Below are 26,820 nucleotides of genomic sequence, written 5' to 3'. Positions count from 1 at the left end.
GTGCAACAACTAATTTTTAAGAGGATGCAAATCAAGCATTTATCAAAGACATCATTACATAAATAGACTTGGACAAACACATATGAGTCAATCTTTCAACAACATTATGTGCATCGGTTAATGCTTGTTTTTTGATGTACAGAGGTTTTGTCACTAGGAAAAAAACAGAGGACTAGAAAACAAATCTGAACAGAATGCATGTAACACAACTATTTATTTTTTATTAACTAATTTGCCTATTTGGTTTAACTTCCACTGCAGCTTATTTGATATCTGGAGAATCCAGTCCTCTTAATATACAAAGAAATCTAATTTTAACTTTGCAATTAGACAGCCTGGTCCCAATGTTGCTACAACCTTTGTCTGATGATTTTAGGTGTCTCTCTTTGCCTCTGTAGACCACAAATTTGTCATCAGAAAACTAAAGAGTATTTCTTGATGTAAAAAAGAATAGGGTACAATAAATATAAAATACATGCAAATTTATATTTTATTATTATTGCTTTCATTAAAAGACAGATACGTTCTTACTCTAACACTACCATTACACTATGCATAATAAGGAAAAATACAGAATGACCAATTTAATTTTCATGAGTCAAGCACTATAGATCCTAAATATATTTCTAACTAAGAAAATAAATTTCTTTATTTTTTAAACAAAAATTTGTATTTGACTGTGCTTTTTCACCAAAAAAACTTCAATAAACAAAAATGCTGTCTTTGCCCCACTTTAAGGAGGTCTCAGATTAATGCTGAATTGACCTGATAATGAAGATCATAATGGTTAGAATTCAGAACATAAGATTGAGAATAGAAAGGGGGAAAAATGTCCTCTTCTGTTTTAAAATATACTGTCTTTGCCATTGATTCTGTCTTCAGCCTGATTTCATAGCAAACTTACTCTAATAAGGCTATGTCTCAACTCTCTTTTTTCTTTCACACCTGGTCTTTGGGGCTCCATGATCAAGGACTTAACTGTAGATATTCAGTACGTTAAAACAGAGGTCACTAATAACATAAATTAATATAATAATCATATATTTTCAGTATAGAAAATTTCACTGATATTTATAATGTGTTGGTCAGCCTATAAAGCTATACAGCTAAATGTATGGGGCAAGAAAGGTAGCACAATTTGTAGGGAGCTTCCCTTACACACAACTGATTCTGGTTCCACCCTTGCATCACCTGGTTCCTCTAGGTACTGTCATGAGTGATCCCTCTGTGCAGAATCATGAGTAAGTACTGAGCAATACAGGGTATGGCTCAAGACAAAACAAAACAAGAAACAAAAATTTAATTGCAATCTAAATGTAGCTTATTATTATTATTTTTAAAATTTTATTGAATCACCATGAGATAGTTATAAGCTTTCATGTTTAGATTACAATCACACAATGATCAAACACCTATCCCTCCATCAGTGCACATTCCCCACCACAAATATCCCCAGTTTACTCCCCCTTTCCCACCTTCTCTCTGCCTCCGTGGCAGACATTATTCCTCATACTCTCTCTACTCTTGTGACATTATGGCTTGCAACACAGACAATGAGCATAGGGGAGAAGGTAGATGGAATAGAGAAGGGATCACTAAGAAAACTGTAGCTTATTGAGGACAAAATACTCCCAGATTCCTATATTCCTTTCCAAAGTCTTGTTATAAATTGAGGCTTTTCTAAAGAATAATCGGTCATTTTAACATTTTAAAACACTTTTTTTCTTATTTTTTAAAAATGATGCGATATGTAACTACTAATATTTGATTGTGGAATTTCAGTAGCACTTTAGGACTGTAGCACTGTCATCCCATTGTTGATCGATTTGCCTGAGCGGGCACCAGTATAGTCTCCATTGTAAGACTTGTTACTGTCTCTGGCATATTAAATATGCCACGGGTATCTTGCCAGGCTCTGCCATGAGGGTGAGACTGGAGCAATAGCACAGCAGGTAGGGCGTTTGCCTTGCACGCGGCCCACCTGGGTTCGATTCCTCTGTCCCTATCAGAGAGCCCGGCAAGCTACCGAGAGTATCCCTCCCACATGGAATTTCAGTATCCCTGTTAATTTTGTTCCAGATTAGATAGCAGCAAATTTTAATGTTATCCTCAATAAAAACAAAAAACATTTAAAGAAATAAGCAAAGCTAGGAAAAGAAAAAGCATATACATGTATAGTAGTATATATGTGTACATATGTACACACATTTATTCATATATATATATATATATCAAAGTAAAGCAAGCCTTATGAGTAGTCTAGATCCAAGACAAAAGGACACTTTCACAAATACATAATTTACAAATAAGTGAAGTATAAAATATCAATAGACTAAACTAGACTTAAATAACTGTGTTTCTGGATTCATTTTCTTAAGGTCTGCATGATAATACACCTAGAACTGGAGGCATCATCCTCTGATTTTATATGTATAGGACTGATCTTATCTAGCAATCATCACAGAGCTTGAGAAAATACAATGTAATGTCTTTATGCCACTTTATATTATATAATACTATCTTCTGTTTATATACATGCATTTTAACTTTTTCTCTTTACCTTAATTTTGCTTGAAACAACTCTTCTTTCCTGGACAACCTGAAAAGTAAAGATAGACTATGAAAACTAAGCAAGTAGCTGAGAAAACTAGCAAAATTCAGTTTGTGGTTGCACAAGCTTCCATTTGAAAGAGTTGCTGATCAAAGAGGTGAGTAAATATCCAGGTGACATGATAGTGCCAGATCCTTGCCTGACTGGGAGCTGCACAGGCTTCCCAAAGAGGTTGCTGACGGATTTTTTCAAGAAGCAAATGTTTATGAGAGTTTCTTGTAAGGTGTCTAAATTTCCTGAATAGGTACTGTATCTTCATGCCTTCAATAAGAAAAAGTATTCACTTTTTTATATTACGTTACAAGCAGACCTTTATGCTTGGTTTTTTGTTTTTTTTTTTTTGGCTTTGGTTTACAGGTGATGCACAGATTACTTCTGGCTCATACACTCAGGAATCACTCCTGGAGGAGCTCGGGGGACCATATGGGATGCTGGGAATCGAACCTGGGTCAGCCGCATGCAAGGCAAATGCTCTTCCCACCGTGGCATCACTCCAGCCCCTATGCTTGCTTTTTAAAAGAAAGTTTAGATTCTTATTCTCAGAGATTATATGTGCATCAGGTAGCACTTATACTAGCTGGTATTTTTTATATTTTACATTCTTTTAGAAGCTTGCAGAGATATTTAAATGAAAAGCTTATTCATTCTTGTAGCAATAATAAATAAAAATATTTAGAATTTTGAATATGTTTACTACATAATATGTGATAGTCACAACAAAACGTAACTGAAAAATGGAAAACAAATTTCTGTAGAGATAAAAAATTGAAATTCACAAGTATTAATTCATGCAAAGACTTCCTATGCTAAACCTGAGGACTCATAACGAGGTGGGTGTTATTTTGATACAATCTCTATTTATGAAACATATCTCATTTTACTCAGAGAGAAACAGGTGAGAATATGGAAAAACCCAGCCCTGCATCATTCTTATCGATATTTTATTTACTTGCCCTATACTAAATGCAGAGCAAAAAATTCCAGATGACTAAATCACAAAATAATTGAAAAGTAAACATTAAATACATCAGGCTTATGTACATTAAATTTTCTGGCTTTTTTTGGCATGCATGAAATTTTGTAGCTGAAATTTAAATATCAAAGTTTTAGAAAATGTTAGTTTTTATGTTAGCTAAATGGCAATGATTGTTATATGTTATTTTCCTTAATAATTCAATTTAAATTATTTAAATTATTTTATGTTAGGATTGCTTTTATTTTCAAAATAAGCCACATAGCTGCAAGTCCCATAGAGAAATAGCAGCAATACCACACAAGGTGGTTAAACAGCTTATGAATTAAGCTCCATATAAGCAAATTTCTTTGTAAGTAATTTATATTGTATGGTAAACTTGTATCCAACTAGAACAGCAAATTAAAACATTAATCACATCTGTAAAATTTAGGACCTTGTGCATACAGAAAAAAATATTAGGGAAATACATTTTCTTGTATTGCTGAAATAAATATTCCACATATGGAAGCCAGTCTAATCCTTCTCATTATAGTGTGGATGAAGATGAACATTAAACCCATATAACATTTCTTCCTGAATTAGTCGATAGCTCATTTTAGTAGGTAGCACATATTTCCAGGACTGAAATGCCCATGTTCAGTCAGATTTGCGGTCCCCTTTTCCCTCGCTGCTTAGGCTTTCCATCACTGTTAGGTAACCACTGTGATTATTCCATATCACATACTGATGAGATGGCAAAACAGTTACCAGCTTTCTTCCCTGCATTAAGCAGGTTGTAAGCCATGGAAAAGGAACTTGCCCTGAAATGATCAAACATCCAGTACTCTGTAGCTGTACCAATTCAGGCAGTCTGCCAAAATACATCCAAGATACCAGCCCCTATTCTCAAGCACATTTTAATCCAGCTGTTCCTCACAAAACATCCAGCCTGCTGTGATTTACTGTCCTACTTAATTAGAATGTATAGCATGGAAGACCGTCTTATGCACAAGATAAGCATCTTGAATGATATTTTAAACTTTAGAGAATGTGGTGGAGGGTTTTGTTTGTGTCATTTTTATTCTCATAACCAGATACTGAAATGTGTAAGCTGCAGTTGTGGCATTCACCAATTGAAACTAAAATTGAAGGGTGAGGATGACAAAAGAAAACAAACCTAAACACTTCTTAATATATATATATATATATATGTATGTATATATATAATGTGTATATATATACATATATACAATCAAGACAATATCCTCTTCAAGTTCTAAGACTGAAGTGAAAATGTAAACGAAGAAAATGTGGATTCTTGTTCAGGAAATAAATAATTTAAAAATTGGGTTTCAATTTAGAATGATAGGGATTTAAGTGAAATCCTAAAGAAGTTTTACATTCCAACATGTTTCTGTGCTGTTTGCCCTTTATTCTGAGGACAAGAGGTTACCAAGGGATTCAAACAGAACTTTCACCTGTGCTTCCATACAGAACACCTGAGGGCTTTTAAGTAAGAGGAACATCAGACCCATGTTAACTAGTATGAATGAGAATTTTAAGCATAAGCGCTTTTCACTCACATAGTCCATACAGATGAAAAAATGAAAATGCAGTGAACTTCTGAAAAAATTGGTAACATAGGATGGGATGAATTCTGTGATAAACTACATTATTTGAACAAAATTATGCAAGAGCTCTTGATTGTTGTTCTGTGCACAGACACTGAGAAAAGACATTATTTTTTTTAAAATGCCAACATTGCTCCACAAGATGAGATATTTCATTTTTACTTTGGCATCTCATATTATATTACCATGATTCAAGTAATCAATGGAATTAATAAAGGTTTTGTTGAATCCACAGAAAAGGAAACATTGGATTTTAGTGAGTTTCTAATCTACATGCTTCCTCTAATTTCACATCCGTGTTTTCTTTCAAATATAAACCTTAGCGAGAACTACAAGGACAAAGATGATAATTCCCCAAAAGAAACACCATTTTAGTAACATTAACATATTCAAGGTCTTAAATGTTGTAAAGCTGAATATTATAAGAATTATGCAGTATGCAGTATATGGTTAATTTATAATGAAAATTAATGTGATATTAAATTCACTTATTACTGCTTCCAGGATAAATTTTATAACCAAGATATAAATGTTATCTTTTAAATAGAAACAATGTTGATGACCTATTTTCACCATACAGTACAAATTCATGTTAGTTTATATTTTAGTGTCTTATATTTATATATTAATATATTTATAATCACATTGGATGTTTTTCTTCCAAACGAAAATTGAATTACTGTAAAAGATATAATCAGTATTTTTCAACTATTTAATGGTTCATTTAGATTCTACACTATTTGGATAACTATGTAAAATGTATCACTGTGAAGTTATACAAAAAGCTTCATGAAGAATTGCATAAATATGAAACCCAAATACTTATTTTGTTAAAAATATTCATCAAACTATTGGGTTGATGTTACTTAGGATTAAATACCTTTCATGTAATTGCCAAAGCAAATTATTATTTTAGAGTCAGGTATTCATTTACTTGTGTTATTTTTCCAAAACTATTCTTAACAGTTTGAAAATTTCCATCAATAGTTGTTACCACATAGGATTACAAGTATATTTTATGTAATTTTTAATATTTGCTCATTTCAAATATCAACAGTAAACACCATGGGTGACACTGTTCTATCAATAAAAGCATGACGGCAAAGATGGAAACAGAGCAAAGAGGAGGAGGATCAATAAAGAAAACAATGAGTTAGTAGCTGTGAAATTCCTTTTAAACTAGAGTATGACTGAAGAATGTAAAAATGCACTAGGTACTAGTTCTGCTTGATTTCTAATGAGAAAGTTTGAAAAACAATAGTTTCTAAGGTCAAACATTTCAGGTAACATTGCATACTATAACATTTGTTGAGTTTCACATTTGTCAGTATTCTGATAGTCAAGATTCTGACAACCTTGTTAAGCAAATGAGTTTAAATTTAACTACTGTAGACTTCAAGATCCCACCCACATCCTTCATGAGAGCTGAAAGCACTTCACATACACATGTCCTAGATTGAGTAAATGCATCCTCCAGATAGTTGAATTGTTCTTCCCAACCAGCACTCTTCTGTGGTTTGAACCAGGAGTCAGTCATGCAATTCTGTACCCAAAGTACCCAAAGTACATTTTGACAAGCAACCCTCTTCATGATTTGAGAATGGCTAACTTCTGCATATTTGTTATGGTCTCTTCCTACTCTGCATGCTGTCTTACTTCTCCCCTTTTTTTCACAAGTGTTGGAAATTGTTTTTCTGTGTCCCATTCTGAAGAATATAAAACTCGATTGCAGGATGCATATGCCATCATCTACTTTGGGGGAAAACTGAAACATTGTTTGAAGGCAAATCTTCACCATAACTAATGAAGCAATTGTACTGAAACTAACCTGCAGATAATCTGAATCTTGATCTCTGTATTTGTGAATGATCCAGTAGTGAAATTAATGGATGTTTCCCTTCTTGAGTTCCCCTTTTTCTATATAATTTTACTGCATGCATAGTCTGGGAGGTTTTGTTTTTCTCTTAAATTATACATGTTATTTTTCTGACCTCATTGTTCTCACAGATAATCAAAATTAATTTTGTTTTTTTCCCGGTTACTTTTTAACTATATCATAAGATAGCATGGCTTGTTCTTCCAGTGTGGCATCATCTTTTACACTTAGTACAAAAACTTTTCTAAAGAGGCCACATAATACAACAGTCATCCTTGGATATTTATAATTCTTATTAAAAGTGAACATTAACCAAAATAGAATTAGTATGGCGGTAGGGTGTTTGCCTTTCACATGGCCGATCCGTGTTCGATTCCTCCGCCCCTCTCAGAGAGCCTGGCAAACTACCGAGAGTATCAAGCCTGCATGGCAGACCCTTGCAAGCTACCCATTGCGTATTGAATATACCAAAAACAGTAACAATAAGTCTCACAATGAGAGACGTTACTGGTGCCTGCTCGAACAAACTGATGAGTAAGGGGAAGACAGTGACAATGACAGTGGCAGTGACTGCAATTGCATAAATTTTCTTGCTTTGACAACTCATTGTTTTCTTCATATTTCAGTTAAAAATATTTATTATTCCAATCCTGAAAACATATCAGACAAACTTTTAAGGTTTTTTTTACAATGTGAACTATTTGAGGTAAAGCTAAAACACTTTAACACATAAAAAGATTCCCCAAAATAAGTCTCTTTGAGAGCAAACCAAGATTACTACATCCATCTTCTTTTTATATGAGCTTTAATAAAGAGACATTTTTCCTTGTTAAGAAATTTAGTTATGCTGTGTTATGACAAGACTAAGACAACAAGTTATAAGGACAAGTATTTGGAGGCTTAAAATACGGCATTTCAAATTAATTTAATGTTAATGGATTGTTTGAAGAATATGTTTCTGTTTTTATTAACATTGGTATTTATTTATAATTATGTGGGGGTAATTTTCATAGTCCGGGAACTCCACTTGTCAGTGCTCAGGAGCTACTCATGTCTCAGTGCTCAGGGGTCAATGCTGGAGGTGCTGAGGGAACCCTAGAGAGCTGGAAATGGAACCGTGGGCATGCAAAGCATGTGCTCCAGCCATAGAGTTATCTTGTCAGCCCTGAGGTAATGTTTTTTTCCACATGCATAATGAACAATTTTATTAATCTATTTTGACAAATGAAATGAACACTGTTATGATTTGTAGGTAGCAACGGGAATTTTCAAGGATGAAAATAGTACACTGAACATGTATTTAAGTTTGCAGCCAAAAGTTAACAAAGAAATAAAATGAATGAACTGTAAAGACTCTTTAAAAAAAATTGATCTTCAACCATGGTGCCAGGGTAGAGCAGGTTTTGAGGTGACAAATTGCCATTTTTCTTATATCAGTATAACTCTAATTTCCTTTCATTTTTGTGGGAAGGGTGGAGTCTCAAAACTTCTAACAAATTTGTCAAAAGGGCAAAAAAAAGAATAAAAATAATGCTATATAGTTTTCCTTCAAGCCTATAACAGACATTTCTCAGCTTCTAGGTGTACGAGTAATTCAGTTGCAAGTAAGCTAATGAAGAAATTAAATCACTTGCCTTTTCCTTGTCTCTTTCTTAAAGAGGTTGCATTTTGTGCTGACAGTGCATAGCTGATAAAATAGCAATTTTTGAAAAGCTTGCTCATTTAGCTACTCTCAGAACCCCTGCTGACATCACTGACATTTTCTCCAAATATGCAAATATTGTAAGTCACTTTCTAAGATGCATGCATATATTTCCAAAAATGTTATTATTTTATGATCAACTAGGCATAAATGCAGAGGCAGACTAGTTTGCTGGCTTTGTAATGCCACAGTCATGAAATGACTTTTTTTTTTTTTAAATGAGATTTCGTAGAAATCTGTCACAGACTCGTAGATCTTTAAAGGTGAGTTATTCCTTTTATATAAAGTGGGGGTTATTTTAAGGCCTTCCCATTATATAAACATAAAAATAGAGTAAAAGTCCATAAGCTCAGCACTATTAAATACCTGGGTGACAATGGTAATATTATAGTTAAACTCAACACACAACTTTTGAAATACAGTGTACATGCAGTAGGCACGAATACTATCTTATTTAAATGTCTGTATTAAGCACAACCACTCTCTGCTAAAAATGGGGAAAAAACAAACAAGTCATATTCATCAAAGTAATTGTGTAGGTACTTTCAGTACCAAAATGCCTAGAATGAAGGATTGAACTGCTAACGGCAGCAGTGACAGCCATGAATCATGGTAGGCTACTCCGGGGCCTTTACCACCATAAAACAAAAGATGTAGATGAAAAATGCTGCAATTAAGTGATTTGATTTCTGCCCCCTTTTTCCTACTGCATTCGTGCATGGCTGCACAGCAAAGATTGATGGGAAAAATTACTCTACGTGATCTCTGACAGAGCCTTGGAACAATTCTATAAGGGGGAAACATACAAATCAAACTAGCTTTCTTGTATTCAAACAAAATAATACATATAAAGCAAATACTTTAGCCTATATCCAAAGCACCAACATTTGCATGCACACATAAATTGTTGAGAAATGTTCTGCTATCAAAACCAAACTCATGGATTTTCCAGCTAGTTGGGTTATACTGATATTTGTTTAAATAAATATTCAATCAGTACTGCCGAGTGGCATCCTCAATATGTCTGCACCGAGAACAAATTACAGATACAAATTTGTGGAGGTAAAACATTCTTATCTTTTATATCAATAAATTATTAATGAAAATACACACAAAATAAAATAATAGAACATTTTTCTGACTATTCAATTCCCCTATCATTATTGTCATTTAGAGGGGCATTTTTAATAGGTATTCACAACTCAGTTGGGGTTCTATATACAAAAGAATCATACTTGAATGCTAGACAATATTTTATTGTGTTTGGTATGTACATTTAAGAGATACTCAATTTTCAACAACACTGAATAAAATAATAACACTCCTAATATGAAGAAAAGATAATTTCTATTATCAGAGGCTAAAATGAAATCACATAGGTTTCATTTCATGAGAAGAGGTCACTAAATCTCAGTCTTCTGTATAAAATGTACAGTTAATTTAGCTTGAATTCATACAATAGAATTCCCCCTTCCATCATAGGTTTTGGGAAATCTTATATATCTGATTCTGTTATGTGTACTGAGAGGCTGTTTTTAAAGGCTGCTAGCATTGTAACTGTGAATTGGGATAATTCTTACATTCAATCTACAAACTATTACACATCTGTCTTTCAAGTATGGTGGAATCTATGTAATACTTTAGATGTGGCTTTTTTTAGATAGCTAATATTCTTAATGCTAGTATTTATTTCTGTATCTCAAGAACGTTTAAATATATTTTATCTCAAAGTCATAATTTTTTATTTTGGTTTAAGTACCCTTAAAAAAAGGTGGGACCATTGCTCATGTGCTTGACTCTTGTGTTTCTTTTATTGTTCATCAAAATAGGAAATCTCGAACCCTGGAACTTGGTGTCATTAGGGAAATCAGAACCCTGGAACTTAGTATCTTTAGGGAAATTTATCTTTAGTAATAATATCATCTGCAAAATCATAGCATGGTTTCATGAAATATCACAGACATAGAATTTAGGATACCTGGTTTAGCAGATTGAACTATATGAAATACCTGCTTATTTAAAGTCAAAAATTGTTGTCTAACACAACTCCAGGTGGTTGAATCTATGTTAGTTGAGCATTGGTGTTCAGTTTAAATTCTCTCTGGTATAAATTAGGCAAAGTAATTCTTTTTAATTTTTGTAGTTACCTTTTATGTGATCTAATCAAATTTGCATTATCTTCATTCAATTGATAAATAATTCTTATACTTTACCAATAATCATTAAGTAACTAAAAAATAATTAATTCATCAATTATGTTAAGACACAATTAAGACGTACATTAAACAACTTACATACATAATTGTAAGCAATGAAGGTAAATCTAACTCTAGAATACACTGATTCAGTGAAAACTTTTAAAGAATACATTTAATAATCCTTCCTTGGTGGGTGGAGGGCATCCAAGAGGTGCTCAGAAGATCCAGAAGTGCCAGCGGTGATTCCCAACCAGCTTAGCCATCAATCAGTGCAAATGATGCTCAGATCCTGCAATGCTGAAAATACTGGGGCCATTAAGACAGTACTGGGGATTGTGGCGGGGGTACTCCAGAAACACATCCAGTGTGCTTGAAGCTTTCAGGGCTGCGCACAGTGATGTTCTGGGGACCATGTGGTACTGGCCTGGAGTCAAGCACTGGTGCATGTGCCCTTACCATTATACTATCTCTCCAGTCCAATAGTTCTTAGTTCTTTATTTTCTTTTGTCTAAAGTAAAGTGTTTTTCATTGAAAGACATTTAGATAAATATGAGAGGAGCGAGAGAAAGTGGAGGGTGAGGTGTTCAAGAGAGAGAATGCTGGGCTTCCCCAGAAGGGAAGACGCCTGATACTTTCTTTTATTTTTTTTGCAAAAGCAAAAGACAAAGGTGAAGCAGGACTACACTGTGTCTAAAAGAGAACATTAAAATGGAAAAATGGTAATAATTATGTTGTAACTCAAAACAGCATTCAGTTAAAGTTTCCTGTAATGTGAAAGAAAAAAAGAAAACATGTCCGTATCTTTTCAAATGTGTCTCCTTTATTATTTGGATTTTTTAAAGGCAAGAGATATATGTTCAAGTTTATCTGCAGTTTCCTTATTTTCCTTCTCCTAGCTACTGTTTTTTTCTGCTATGATGAGGCTTTAATTTTTTCATATTTATTTATTTATGCATTTTAAATTTTATTGAATTGCTGTGAAATAGTATCAAGCTTTCATGTTTGGGTTACAATCAAACAATGATCAAACACCCATACACCCATTCCCCACCACCAGTATCCCTGGTATACCCCCTCTTTCCCGCCCTTCCCCTGCCTCCATGGCAGACAATATTCCTCATACTCTCTCTCAACTTTTGGGCCTATGACTTGCAACACAGACACTGAGAGGTCATCATGTTTGGTCTGTTATCTACTTTCAACACACATCTCCCATCTCGACTGATTCCTCCAGCCATCATTTTCTTAGTGATCCCTTCTTTATTCCACCGCCCTTCTCTCCTCCGCTCATGAAGCAGTCTTCCAGCTATGGGGATGATGAGCTTTTAGCAAGTAATCAAATAGATCACTTATGCAATATTTTATAGAGAACCATTATTGCATTGCTCAACATTTTATATTTTGGAATAAAAAACAGCATATGTAAACATCCATGCAACATAGTCAAATATTGAGAAAGGAAATAATTGAGAAAGGATTTAAACATTTAATGACAAAAAATGCAGAAAAATTAAGTTGCTTTGTCGAAAAAATAAAATTATCGAACTAGTCTACAAGTTCTAGAACCTTTTAATTATATCACTGATAGTAATATACTAAAATTTATGCGTCAATATTTAAAATTAAATATTTTTCTGGGCGCAGAGCATAGTTTAGTTGGTAGGGATTTTGCCTTGAACTCAGCCTGTGGTTTGATCCAAGAAAGCCAATATTTGTCACGTAAGCACCATTGGGAGTGATCCTTGAGGATAGAGCCAGGAGTCAGCATTGAGAACAGCTGAGTTCTCAACTATCTATATAGATAACATAATTATCTATATTTTTTGCCTTTAATAGTATTCAAGAGATAAACTATGTTTGAGATGTGTACTTCTGGGACAAAGCAAAAGTACAGTGAGTAAGGTCTTGTTGCAGCTGACCCAGGTTCAGATTCCTGTATCCCATATAATTCCCCGAGCTCATCAGCAATGATCCCTGATTGCAGAGCCAGGTGTTAGCCCCAAAACTGCTGGGTGTCGCCCCGAAATAAAAAAATAACACAAAGGATAATTTAATAAATAAACACTATAAAACTATATAATAGCACTGTAGCACTGTCAGTCCCATTGTTCATCCATTTACTTGACCGGGCACCAGAAATGTCTCCATTGTGACACTTGTTACTGTTTCTGGCATATTGAATACACCACGGGTAGCTTGCCAGGTTCTTCGTGCGGGCGGGATACTTTTAGTATCATGCTGGGCTCCTCAAGAGAGATGGAGGAATTGAACCCAGGTCAGCCACGTGCAAGGCAAATGTCCCACCCACTGTGCTATAGCTCCAATCTTAAAACTATATAATAAAAATAATAAATGCCACCATCACATCCAAAAAATTTTTTTCCGGTAACTTTCCGGCCTCCTTCTTTTTCCTGTAGATCTACATTCTTTGAGTCTATATTACTGTATATCTATATAACTCTTATATAAATATAACCATATTAAGCATTGGCTTTATTGTATGGCTTTTTAAATTAAGTATAATTGTTTTGACATTCAACAGTAGTCTGCTCATAAGCAGTGCATTGTAAGTTATTTCTGTACTAAGCATTGTGTGGATATAACAAGTTGGTTTTTCTGGGGTGGTGGCAATGGTAGTGGGCTATACTCAGTGATTATTCTGTGACTCCTGGTGTGCTTAGGAAAACTATTGGTGTGTCAGTTATCAATGCTGGTGTAGGCAGCATGCAAGGCAAGCACATAGCCCTATTATCTATCCAGTAACTTCTTTCTTTGATTTTTAATCTGTATACCATTTATTAGATTAAAAAAATTTTATAGAAAAAGAAAGACATAGAAAGATCACACTCATATGTGGATTATAAAGTAGCAGAATGGGACACTAACACCCAAGAGTAGTAGAGATAAGAAACAGGAGGTCTGCCCCACAGCTTGGAAACTAGCCTCACATACTGGGGGAAAAGGCAGCAGAGACAGAGAGAAGGGATCACCTAGTAGAGAATGTTGGGAGGACCCACTGGGGTTGAAAGCTGCATACCAAAAGTAGACTATAGACCGAACATAATGGCCACTCAATACCTCAAATGCAAACTACAATACCCTACAGGAAAGAGAACAAAAGGGAATGCCCTGCCTCAGAGGCAGGATGGTGTGGTGGGGGTTGGGATGGGGGTGGTGGGAAGGATACTGGGATCATTGGTAAAGGAGAATGGACACTGATGGAGGGATATAAACCAAATACAAACATGAAAGTTCATAGTGAGTAACTGTACCCCATGGTGATTCACTAATAAATATTTAAAAAACCCTTTTATGTGCACTATGCTTTTTATATTATTAAAAATATGAAAAGTCTCATACTGGATGAAAATATTGACTAAGCACACACATGTGCATATATGTACAGGTATATTGGATATGCCAAAAACAGTAACAATAAGTCTCTCAATGAGAGACGTTACTGGTGCCCTCTAAAACAAATCGATGAGCAAGGGGATGACAGTGACAGATATGTACACATATATAAACATAATTAATATACTGACTGAATTCAGAATATAAAGGTCTTTTAATTAAATTTTTGGTGATATTAGGAATCAAGTTTGATGACTGATTCCTAATATCACCAAATATATATATAGTTTATATATATAATTATATATAAACAATATCTATTATTTTATATAATATATATTTTATATAATATATAAACACATATATAAACATAATTATATATAATTATATATAACTATATATAATTATATATATATATATCCCCATGGAGGGGATGGGCTCCAGCTTCCCTCCCTGCTCCAACCAAGCAGAGCTCCTGGCGACTGAAGACCACCGGAACCTAGCCATAGCCATGCTCAAGGCCCCTCTCCACACGTTCGGACAGGCCTCATGCATGAAGGTACCGGCAGAGGAACCCAGGTGTGTGTAATCCCGTCAATGGCCAACATCCAGAGACAAAAGCAAGCTCCCAGAAGCGCATAGCTGCTTTGTGGCCAAGAGATCTTATAAACTACTTCTCCCTTTAGGAGAAAGTAGCAAGCTATTGAGAGTATCCTGCCCACATGGGACAGCCTCGCTGCAAGCTTTCCATGGTCTATTCATATGCTAAAGCCAGTAACAAGCTGAGTCTCATTCCCTGACCAATGAGGCACCATTGGGAAGGTTGAGTGGAGAGAGGCTTCTAAAATCTTAGGGATGGACGAATGGAGAGGTTACTGAACCTGCTCGAGAAATTGACGAAAAACGGGATTTCGTGATCATGATCGTGATTAGGAATCAAGGCAAGGCCTAACACAATCAAGGCATGTGCTCTATCATTCAGAATATAAAGTACTTTTAAAATTCAATAAATATAAAAATAAGTCCACTAAAATGATAAAATATTTAAACAGATACTTTACTAAATACATTATACAAATGGAATGTAGGATGCATTAAGATTCCTAAAGTCACTTGTCATTTGGAAAATGTAAGTTTCATATAAAATACCACCTATTGGAATCCTCAAGACTGAAATGAATGGCCATATCAATTGTTGGCAAGGATGTGAAGGAACTGAAGTTTCTCTACAATTTTGGGAGGAATGTAAAATATTACCACTTTCATGGAAAAGAGCTTGGTGGTTTCTTTAAAAAAATTAATGATATGTCTATCTGATGATTCAGAAGCTATTTTTAAATTGCTATTATTAAAGAGAGAGTGAAAGGCAAAGAGTGAAGAATGCTTTTTCCTTGGTATAATCTGTTGCAATCTTTCTTCCTGTTTAACAATATGATATGAATGTCAGTAACTTCCAGCTGTATGAAAACATTGCAGACAGTATTTCTGAATTTAAACATAACGGGATTAGCCCTTCAAAGGTGGTTCTAATCCAAGTTATCCTCTTTCAAGGAACAGTGCTACTCCAGATTTAGTTCCTTGATCTAGAAATCTTACTTGATGCTTCTTTTCACTCATTTTCCTCCTCTTTGTCCTCATAAGCAACATAACAAATTCTGTTTTCTCTAGCTCTAAAATATATCCATAACCTGATCTAATTTACTAATATATCACAATCAAATTTTCCTGTTTGTTATATTTAAGAAGATAATTTCTTGTATTATGTAGTAAATTTCTAACTTTCCTTTATATTCTAACTCAAAATCCTAACTTCTATAATTCACACTAAGCAAACAAAATGATTTTCTAAAAAAAAAAGTATATAATATCATTTCCCTTTCTAAGCTCTCAAACAGCTTCCAATATGATTCAAATTTTTATTTGCCTATATCAGCCATTTCAATCTCTTTACACTTGTGGAAATGCACCTGCCTGATGTTAGTTCAAGAATCAGCAGTCATAACCAAGATGGTAGACTACTGGATTTTCAGCTTTCTACTTGTGGATCAGCACTGTTTTGTAGAACAGCAGTTGAAGATAACTGCCATAAATTATCAAAATCTGGTTCTTTGAATGAAACCCAACTCAAGTTTCCCATTGCTCAGGTGCAATGAGTTCTGTATTATCTCCAAACACTATATATGTTCATTACCATATCTGAGTATCTTTTTCACAAGTCCTACTCTCCAGAGATTTCATTGAGCTATGTAGAGAGGAACATCTGACTATGTTAAGGGTTTGCTTCTAACTCTATGTGCAGGGATCACTACTAGTCAGGCTCAGAGGACCTTCTGAAGTGACAAGATCTAAACCTGGTTTAGCTACATGCAAGATAAGTGTCTTTCCCTCATATCATCATTCCAGTTCCCTGAGATCAGTTTTGTGTGTAATTACTAATTGCTAACAAACCAATCACTGAAATATCTCTTGTGACTTTTCCCTGTTTAGTAATTAAAAATTAGGCTCTTATGTCATTACCTTATGTCATTACCTATGCTCCTATGTCATTGGACCATACCTGGCAGTATACATTGGTAATCCCTGCGTATGTGCTCAAAAGTGACTTCTGGCAGTGCTGATTAAACTCAAATCAGCAGCATGCAAAGCAAACAAGTAATCAGTTGTATTGTTTTTAGCTCTCTAGTGATTTTTATATAAAAGTCTCATTGTATCACTACAGCATCTTATTTTCTTCTGTATATCTGTCTTCCTTAGAACTTACTGAGATTGTCAAAATATTGAATTCTTATCAATATATTTCACTCTACATCCTCAGGATCCTAAAGAGTCCTTGCAAGTAAGGAACAAGACTTAATGAAAGGACTGTTTTGATGATATATTTACATGCGTGTTAAAGGTAATCTTGCCACCTGTCCCTATTGATCATTTTAATATTTTTCTTTTATCCTTTTTTAGTTATGAGACATACTATCAACTGAGTTCAAAAATAAGGAAACAAGAAAAGCACTATACTTAATTTCAAATTATTTTCAAAGACTACTTATTATACATTTATTTGAACTGCAAGTTAAGAGAACTATCACATGACATGGCAATCATTCTAAGGAAAACACTAATGCATAAAGTAGGCATTCATACTACAGTCTTTGTCTCTATTAATCAAATTTATAGCAGTCATATGTAGCATCAACAGATGCTGGTATTTTTAGTGCCTTGAAAATCCTGACATTGTACCAGATGTCCACCAACTTGGAGGAGGAGCAGTGACATTACTAACCTGCAATCTACAAAGGGTTGAAATATTTTTGATGAACTCTTATAGATTTGTTGGAAACTATTTCTGTTGATTAGTTTTCTGAGCTTTCAACAGCATAGGATTTTACAAAAGGAAGAAAAATGATAATACTTACAAAAATGTCTTTATTTTCATGGGTGAAAAATCTTACTAAAGATATTATCTTGAAAAAACCTATACCCTTACTTTCAAAGTGGTAATTAATGCAGCAACCAAAAGAAAACAAAACAGTAGTTTTTTGATAATGAATGAAAAGTAGAACAAGCAAAGTCCTTCACTGAACCTAGGTGACTTAGTTCAAGTTGGAATCTTCAAATGGAAATGCTTCTTTAAAATATAGCCAGTTCACACATATGCAGAAGTGAAGAAGTGAGAAACACTATGCATGAACGTAAAAACAAATGGATAGAATGACCCCTATGAGAATTAGCTCCATGGGAAACAGTCCTTTCAGTGTCCCATTTTCAGAAAAAAAATCCCTTAGAGAAATGCGGAAGTTGGTGAAAGTACAATGGGGTAAAATTGCAAAGCCCTTGGATTGCAAACAATCAGAACTCAGAATTTGTTAAATTTCATATCAATCCTTGTGGATAAATGGACTAGAGGAGGTTCATTGAGAAAGCCAATTATAACTCATTGTATGAAGTGTTTTGAAGCCACAGAGATTGTTCAGTGGTAGAATACTTATCTTATATGCAACAGACTTGATTTTTATCACCAAAATCTTGGATGGTCCTCTAAGTATTCCAAGAGTGATCCTTGAGCACAGAACCAGGAGTAAGCCCTGAGCACTTTGAGAGTATCTTCTCCTAAAGGAACTATATATTAGAATTATCACCTATATTGAACAGTAATGTCAAACTGAATTTATTCATAAACATAGCTATTAGCTTACGTATGGCATACACCTTTTGATCCCTTATGTAAATATTTTAAATTTAAACATTATTAGATAGCTGGTTCTTTCTGGTTCAATAGATCTCTGAATGCCAAAATTAGGCTTCATAGAGAAAGGTTCCTTTAAATAGCATAAAGGAACATACTTTTTATCCATTACACCTTATTTTCTGAGTGAACAGAGATGACAAAAATTGTAATATTGAAAATATATGTGATAAATTGTAATATTTAAATGGATAAAATAAAAATTTAAATTATAAATAATAGACAATGTTTATTTTCTTCAGCATAAGAACAATAGGTTTTATTTTATAACCAATACCAACAGAAGTAGGGGAAAGTAGATAATGTTTATTATGGGCAGATAATAACCTAGATTCTAAAAGAATGACAAATTCTTTTTTCTTTAGGGTTTCTTATTGTTTAGAAAGGGAGTAGAAGCTAAAATAGTCACCCAGAATATAAGAATATTAAAAGCAAAAGCATTTCAATGGTTAGAGAGATAGCTCAATTTGTTTAGTGCATGCATTGTATATAGGAAGATTGGGGTATGTCCCTGGCATAGATGATCCCCAAGAAGTACTGAAAAGCTACACAAGTACAGAAGCAGAAGTACTCCCAGCCAAAGAAAAGCAACTTGACATAAGATGAAATATCTGGAAAGAATATTACAGATATATAAAACCTTAGATAAAGTCTCATGCCTCCTCCTAATAATCTGCAACAACAATATATTAAAATTAATCTGTGAAAATATTTTTTAATTCATTAGAATATATTTTAACCTTTTATTTGAGAGAAACAATTTAAAAGGAACCTAAAATACTTCAGTAAAATCAATCTATCTTTCTCTCTGTTATCAAAATTATTATCTATATTTTTTATAAACTCATCTTAGTAAATGACTCCAAAGAAAAGTTATAGAGAGTTTACCTCAAAGAATACAAATAAGGGCTGGACAGATACTACCACGGGTAGGGAACTTGCCGTGCACATGACCAACCATGGTTTTATCCCAGCATCCCACATGGTACAAGAAGCATACCAGAAATGATCCCTGAACACAGAGCCAGGGGTAAGCCCTGAACACTGGGTGGAATGACACAAAACAAAAAAACAAGCATAAAAGACTATCTTAATCAAAAGATTATCTTAATCAATCTTTTTAAAAAAGATTGTTTTAATCTCAACAAGTGTCTACACAAAGAACCAAACTACTTCAATCCATTTACTTTTCTATGCACAGTAACTTATAATGATACGTAAACATTGATTCAAAAAACTTTTGTTCAAATTCTCTTTTATAAAGGATATGCTTGGTCATATGCTCTGAGACTTTATTCCCCTGGAGAGCAAAAAAAAGAACTTTAACCACATTCTCTATCCTAAACACTATATTCTGGTATTCAAAATTTTAGGTTGTTGGTAAGTTTAAATTAAACTAATGAAAACTAAATGCTTGAATTGGTTTCTTTAAGAATAGCTGAGATCCGTGATACTCAGAATGATATTTGGTAATTATTTTTAATGCAGAGACTAAAAAGCTTAACAGCATAAAACATGTTTCACTGTAAAATACAATTATATATTGTAATTTATAGGTTTATGATATAGCTACTGTTTTTAAATTTACTTGTTTTTAAATATGATGCGAATGTCTTCAGAAAAACACTTTACTCCTAAATTATATTTATTTTAAATTTGCTGTGCAATATCTGGAATTATTCTGAATCTCAGCGCAAGTATGATTTTCTCTTTCATCTTTTTCTAAATGAGGAGAAAAATGCATGGTAACATTTTATCACAATCATTTACTTGTTGAATTTTATATACTAATTTTATATAAACAAATTTAAGTAAGTCTAATATTTAACTCCTGAAAAATAAATTTCACTGACATTATATCACTGTCATCCTGTTGCTCATTTGGTTGAGCGGGCATGGGTAACATCTTCATTTTGAAACTTGTTGTTACTGTTTTTGGCATATTGAATATGCCACGGGTAGTTTGCCAGGTTCTGCCATGTGGGCAGGATACTCTCAGTAGCTTGCTGGGCTCTCTGAGAGGGGCGGAGGATCGAACCCAAGTGGGCTGCAGGCAAGGCAAAAGCCCTATCACTGTGCTATTACTCTAGCCCATAAAATATAATTAAATTAAGAAAGTATATAACCCTGATATTAATAAATTAAGAAAGTCTATAACCCTGATATTAATCTGTTAAGATTAAGAACGGGAATAATATAGATGAAATTTGAGTGTAATTTTTATACTTTCAATATATCGTTGTGGTAAAAAATAATGTACTTTCTTGAAAAAATATTTTTAGCAAAGAAATAATTTCTTCAACTTTCTAAATAAAAGAAGAACCCTGGTATTAATTAACAAAACAATGAAACGTTTAAAGTAACAGCTGTTTTTCTTGAATAGTTCCTGGGTACTTTAAATAAGTTTACTGATTTAGGATATTACCTTCAAATTATAAAGTATAAGTACTTAATTTGTGAACTGAGGTTATGAGAGGTAGATTAGCAGTATTATTAAAGATGTATACATACCTAAGACAAGAAATATTAACAACACAAATAGCTACCATTTATTATGTGCCTACTAAGTACCAGACCTTACCCAAAGCCCTTTGCATATATCATTATTAATAGACACAATGGACCTGCAAGGTATAGGTTATATTTTCATTGTACAATAGGGGAGACAGTGTTTGAGTCTAGGTAAGCACTTGCCTCAGGCCAAACTACTGGAAGAGCAAAAATCCAGACTCAAACCTCTATCACTGTGTTCCGGGAGGTTTGCTTTTATTATTTTTTGATAAATTATGTACAAATATGCTCCTTTTTTTTCAGAATTCACTATTCAACTAAAATACTTTAAAAGAAACATGATAACAATCTAGGCTCAGGCTGTGTTAAGTTTCAAGCACATTGACAGAGCAGACCGCTGATAAGCAATGTTTAAAAGTTTTAACAACAAAATTTCTCTGTTGCATTACGATCAGGAAGCAAAAATGATATTACTTCCAGACACCCATCTAAGACTGCTTTTGTTAAAATTGGGGCACTTGTTCTAATTATGGCATAACGCTGACTCTTAAGAAATAGTTCTCTGGAGCATAGAGAAAGTTCGGATTAAAATGCACTCCTTAGCTCAGATAGAGAAGAGAACACCAAGTAGAGGATGTTGAGAGGACCTTTCGGGTTGGAAGATGCAAACTGAAAGTTGACTATAGACCGAACATGAAGGCCACTCAATATCTCTATTGCAAACTACGACACTCAAAAGGAGAGAGAACAAAAGGGAATGCCCTGCCGCAGAGTGGGGTGGTGGGGGATGGGATGGGGATGGTGAGAGGGATACTGGGATCATTGGTGGAGGTGAATGGGCACTGGTGGAGGGATGGGTAAATGATCACTGTATGAGTAAAATGCAAACACAAAAGTTCATAAGCTCGTAACTGTACATCACAGTGATTCTCTAATGAAAAAAAAATAAAATGCATTCCTTGCATGTTACCCACACAAGTCCCCGCAACAAATGGCCCCCCAAACATTGTGAGTCTAGATCAGAAGTCCTGAATACTATCAGGCTGACTTGGATATTCCTGCACTGCAGGGCCAAGTGGTACAACATTGTCCAGCACTGGCACTCTACCCCTATCTGCTGGCGGGCTGACAATCGCTGGGATGGTGGGGCTCCTCCTACTAAGCATTGCTTGGGAAGCCTCACACTCACCCAAATAAAAGTTTAATTGACACAAAGTACTAAAATTATACACAAATATAAGATGCTTACAGTGGTATCTAAGTACTTCAAATACATTATTTACTTTGTAACAACCCTGAAAGGAATGTGATTACCATGATTTGACCCATGAAAAAAATAAACTTACGCACAGAGACATTGTTTAATTTACACACTAACAAGCAGATTCTGAGTAGAAGAGGAAATGTTCCAAAACACCTCTGCTAAGCTATCTTATGTCTAATGTCCTTTGAAAATGAACTCTGCACAATTTTCCAGTCAAGTATCAGAATATGAGGTGTGGACTTAGTTACCATTGGGCTGAGCATTGGGAGCAAAGCTGCAAATTCATCTCTGCCTTAGTGCCATAACCCATTTGTTTCATTTTTTATTTTATTTTGTTTTTTGACCGACCACCCCTGACCATTCTGAGAATTTACTACTGGCTCTATCTATATGCAGGGATTGTTCCTGGCAGTGCCTCAAGGTCGAGCAGGATTCTGGGGATCAAACCCTGGTGAGGTGTGTGCAAAGCAAGCACTCTGCCTGCTTTACCATCTCTTCAGCCCACATGTCCCATATAAACATAGCGATAATTAATTTCTATTTTTATATGTTGTTTTGGTCAGTTTCAGGAGACACTATCGAGCACGGCTCATAGGATCCTCAGGGCCCCTTCTGGCAACTGAGCGTCAACTGTGCAGTTCAATGAGAAAGCCTGAGAATGTGCTGCTACTGAACCTCCCAGGTGACCAGAACTACCCAGGTCACCTACCAACACTGGGGCCTCCAGAGCTATATCTAGCTATGCCCAGGGCTTCAAGGATGGCTCTTGGTGATGCTCAGGGAATCACACGGTACCAGGGATCAAATCACAGCTGACTGCATGCATGCAAGTATGCGCCTTCATTTCTGAACTAACTCTTTCACCCTCAGTTTCAGTGTGAATTCTGGATAGTACATAAGCTCTAAGATCATTAAACAGTAAAATTGTAAGATCCTATAAGTATATTTTATTTAAATAACTGAACCATGCTGCTAACAGTGCAACTGATAGTGTGTTGTTGCTTTGCTTTTATTAATTTCCCTCCATAGAGGTATGGTAGAGGGTTTACCATTTTATAGTCATGGAGAGCCAGAATCCTATCATTACTCTTCAAAAGTGTGTGTGACACTGGGGGACCCTCCAGTCTATCTATGTCTCAGATTATTGACCCAGAACCTAAAGAAAACTGAAAATTTTAGTACCCATTCCAAAGTTTAATGTTTTTGTGTTGGATGGGGGGGAAGAAGGAAACAATGCAGTAAATACAAGGTGCTTGACACAAAGAGAACTCAAAAAATATTAAGTACTATAGGTTTTTAAATATAATTATAAATTATGAAATGGAGGGGCTATAGCAAACAATTTATTTCCATCACAAAATTTAGCAAAAATATTACTAGAACAAAACAATCACTGTTAGTATACTATGGATGAATTTATAAGCAATATTTATAAATATGCATATGTGTATATATATATTACGCACATACATTGTGTATATCTGTGTGCAAATGTGTTTGTCTACATTTATATACATATATATGCAGAGTCATCTGATATTAAACATTTATTTAAACATTCCATTTTAAGTTGCATTTTGATATCTCTTTTCCCCAGTGTTTTAAGAAGGCATGGCTGACAAGATCTGCAATAGATTTAAATAGAATGATAATATGCAAAAGCACACAGAATTTTCGCATGTATAAATGCTGTCTAGTTATTTTAAGACATTTTGTGGAAACTACTAAAGTAGTAGGGATGGGACAATGATGCATCAACTGAATTAATCACTATCATCACTCTTCTAAAGAAAAAACAAAGCAACTTCAGCACACTTAATCTTCATGAGCATGAAGAGAATGGAGCTGCATAAAGCTAAGGCTGGATCCTGTTTTCTGGTAGACAATATAGCTAAAAATTCACAGCCATTGATGACTAATCCTTGGCTTCCAAACTCTAAAACCCCTACTGATAAATACCATGTCAGTTTTGTTTTGTTTTGTTTTAAACTCACTTCTCTACTTTCTATTTGTTGGGTGGAAGGGGAGGTTGGTTGTTTTTTCTTTGTTTTTTATCAAATAAAAAATACAGTTATTTTGCAGTTGTGGAAAATCTTAGAAACAGGTACTTGAACCTATCAATAACGAATTTTACCTAATGACAAGGGTAGAAATAACACAGTGTCAAAGACACACAGAGGAGAAAGGTAGCTTTCTTTTTTTAAATGCTGGCAATTCTAAGAAATGTGAGGCTATCTAAGTGTCACCTAAATGCAAACATAAATATAGGTGCAATTCTGTAGCACTTATTCTATAGTTATGATTGCTAACCAAATGCATTTCTGTCCCAACAGCAAGGAAAAACCAGTTGCTAAGATTATTTTCACAAAGGACTCTAACGATTAAGGTACACTCTCCACATTGATTTTTTTCATCAAGTACATAAAAAGGTAACATAATCTGTTAACCTCAATAGCTCATATATTCCCCAGACAATTTATTTCACTATAGTCTGATACTTTTTCCTGCAATTCATTTTAAAATATAGAAAAGTTAAATAATGATTATTGCTTGAAGGAAATATACAGTAACCAATATAGTTGATGCAATGTATGAGTAGCGTTACAAGTATCTGGCTGACACTGGATTTTTTAAACTTATATTTTACCCTTTATCACCATATGCCTTAAGAGACTTTTCTTCTTCTCCACAGAACATTCAGAAAATGCTATCCTATACATCCATGTAGATCTTCCGACTCACTACCGACCACAAACAAACATAATACTGTCAAGATAGAATATGCTGAAGCAGCAGCTATTAGTAATTTCTCACATACATGTGTGAAAGGAGAGTAAGAAAAATGGCTTAGTGCATTATAGTTCATTCATAGAGCTTTGGGAATTAATTACACTTAGATTGCTCAGCACTAACAATGAAGATGAGGAAGCAAATGTTGGTGTATAACTATAAGAAAATAGCCCACTATTTTTGTTTGTCTATACCTGCATTAGGTACATCTTTATTAAATACATATATTTATATTACTACATAATAGAGATATGCATAATAAGTACAGATAGATTAAAAAACAAAAGGTTGTTTTAGAATATAATTTTGAGGAAAATACAAAGGCAAATAAGTCACTTTTAACAAAATGATCATCAAAATATAATGCATATGTTCTATCTGGAGAGTGATGATTCAAATTATAGATATCAGAGATAACAACAGTCTTCTGTTTATACCATGTGAAGCAGCAGAGAGATGATCACTTAGCTTTTGTTTTGGTTCCAATTCATTTTTTTTCAAGAAGTGTAATTAAAAACTGCATTAATGCCACCAATTATGGCCTCCAAGGGACCAGAAACCCCATGTTACTCCGTGATGGAACACAACTGAGCAGCAAACATCCATTTACCATTATAATACTCATTAATCCTGCCAAAAACAACTCATTATGAGACTTCAAGGAAATCATCTCATAGGCAAACACAGCACAGAAACTGTCATTGCCTTCCTCACAGCAAAGTTGCAGAGGTGGAAACTGTTCAATGTCAACAATTTTGGAGTTGAATATCTATCATTTCACTTTTTCTAAAGTAAACTCCTTTATGTTAAAAAAAAGAACTGGGCAAAATTCTAATCCTTTAAGCAAAGATTTAATAAAGAAGTAGTCCTGATTTAATATTAAAATAATCTAAGCCTGAAAGGTTTTGCTAGCCTGCCTTCAAAGAATTCCATGACACAATTTCTGACTGGATATCAACCCATCATATTTTTCCTCTCAGAGTAGCTATAAAAGTATTATCACATTCAACGTCATCTCTCTGTCCCGAGCTAAAATGAGATATACTTTCCTACTCCATAGTCAATCGAATATAGTCAACTGTATAATCTCCCTTTTTTACCTTTAACTGCAAAAAGCTTTTGCACCAGCAAAATATCTCTGAAGGTTTATTAGTGATTGGTTGCTTTTCTCCTAGGAAAAGTATTATAAAAAATTAACCTGCATCAAATACAGTTTACAGCTGTCAGTTAAAATTTGATGATCTAATGCAAAGATTAATGATAAGGAGATATATTTATTCAAAGTATATTTTCAATGTTTATGCGTCAAACCACAATAGCACAGCAGGTAGGGCTTTTGCCTTGCACGCAGCCGACCTGGGTTCCATTCCTCTAATCCTCTCAGATTCGCCCCTCTCGGAGAGCCCGGCAAGCTACCAAGAGTATCTTGCCCTCATGGCAGAGCCTGGCAAGCTATCCGTGGCATATTCGATACGCCAAAAACAGTAACAAGTCTCAAAATGGAAGCATTACTGGTGCCTGCTCAAGCAAATATATGAACAACGGGATGACAGTGACAGTGACAGTAACAGTGATGCTTCAAACCAATACAAAGTATTTTCTCTTTTCTTCAGTACCACCTATCTTATGAATTATCAGTCTTTGCTTGAGCAGAAATTACCTATGCTATCTGAATCAATTACTTTTAA

The sequence above is a fragment of the Sorex araneus genome, chromosome 4, assembly GCF_027595985.1.
Source record: "Sorex araneus isolate mSorAra2 chromosome 4, mSorAra2.pri, whole genome shotgun sequence".
NCBI classification, from domain to species: domain Eukaryota; kingdom Metazoa; phylum Chordata; class Mammalia; order Eulipotyphla; family Soricidae; genus Sorex; species Sorex araneus.
The sequence above is the reverse complement of the archived record's forward strand: the minus strand, read 5'-3'. Positions refer to the sequence as shown.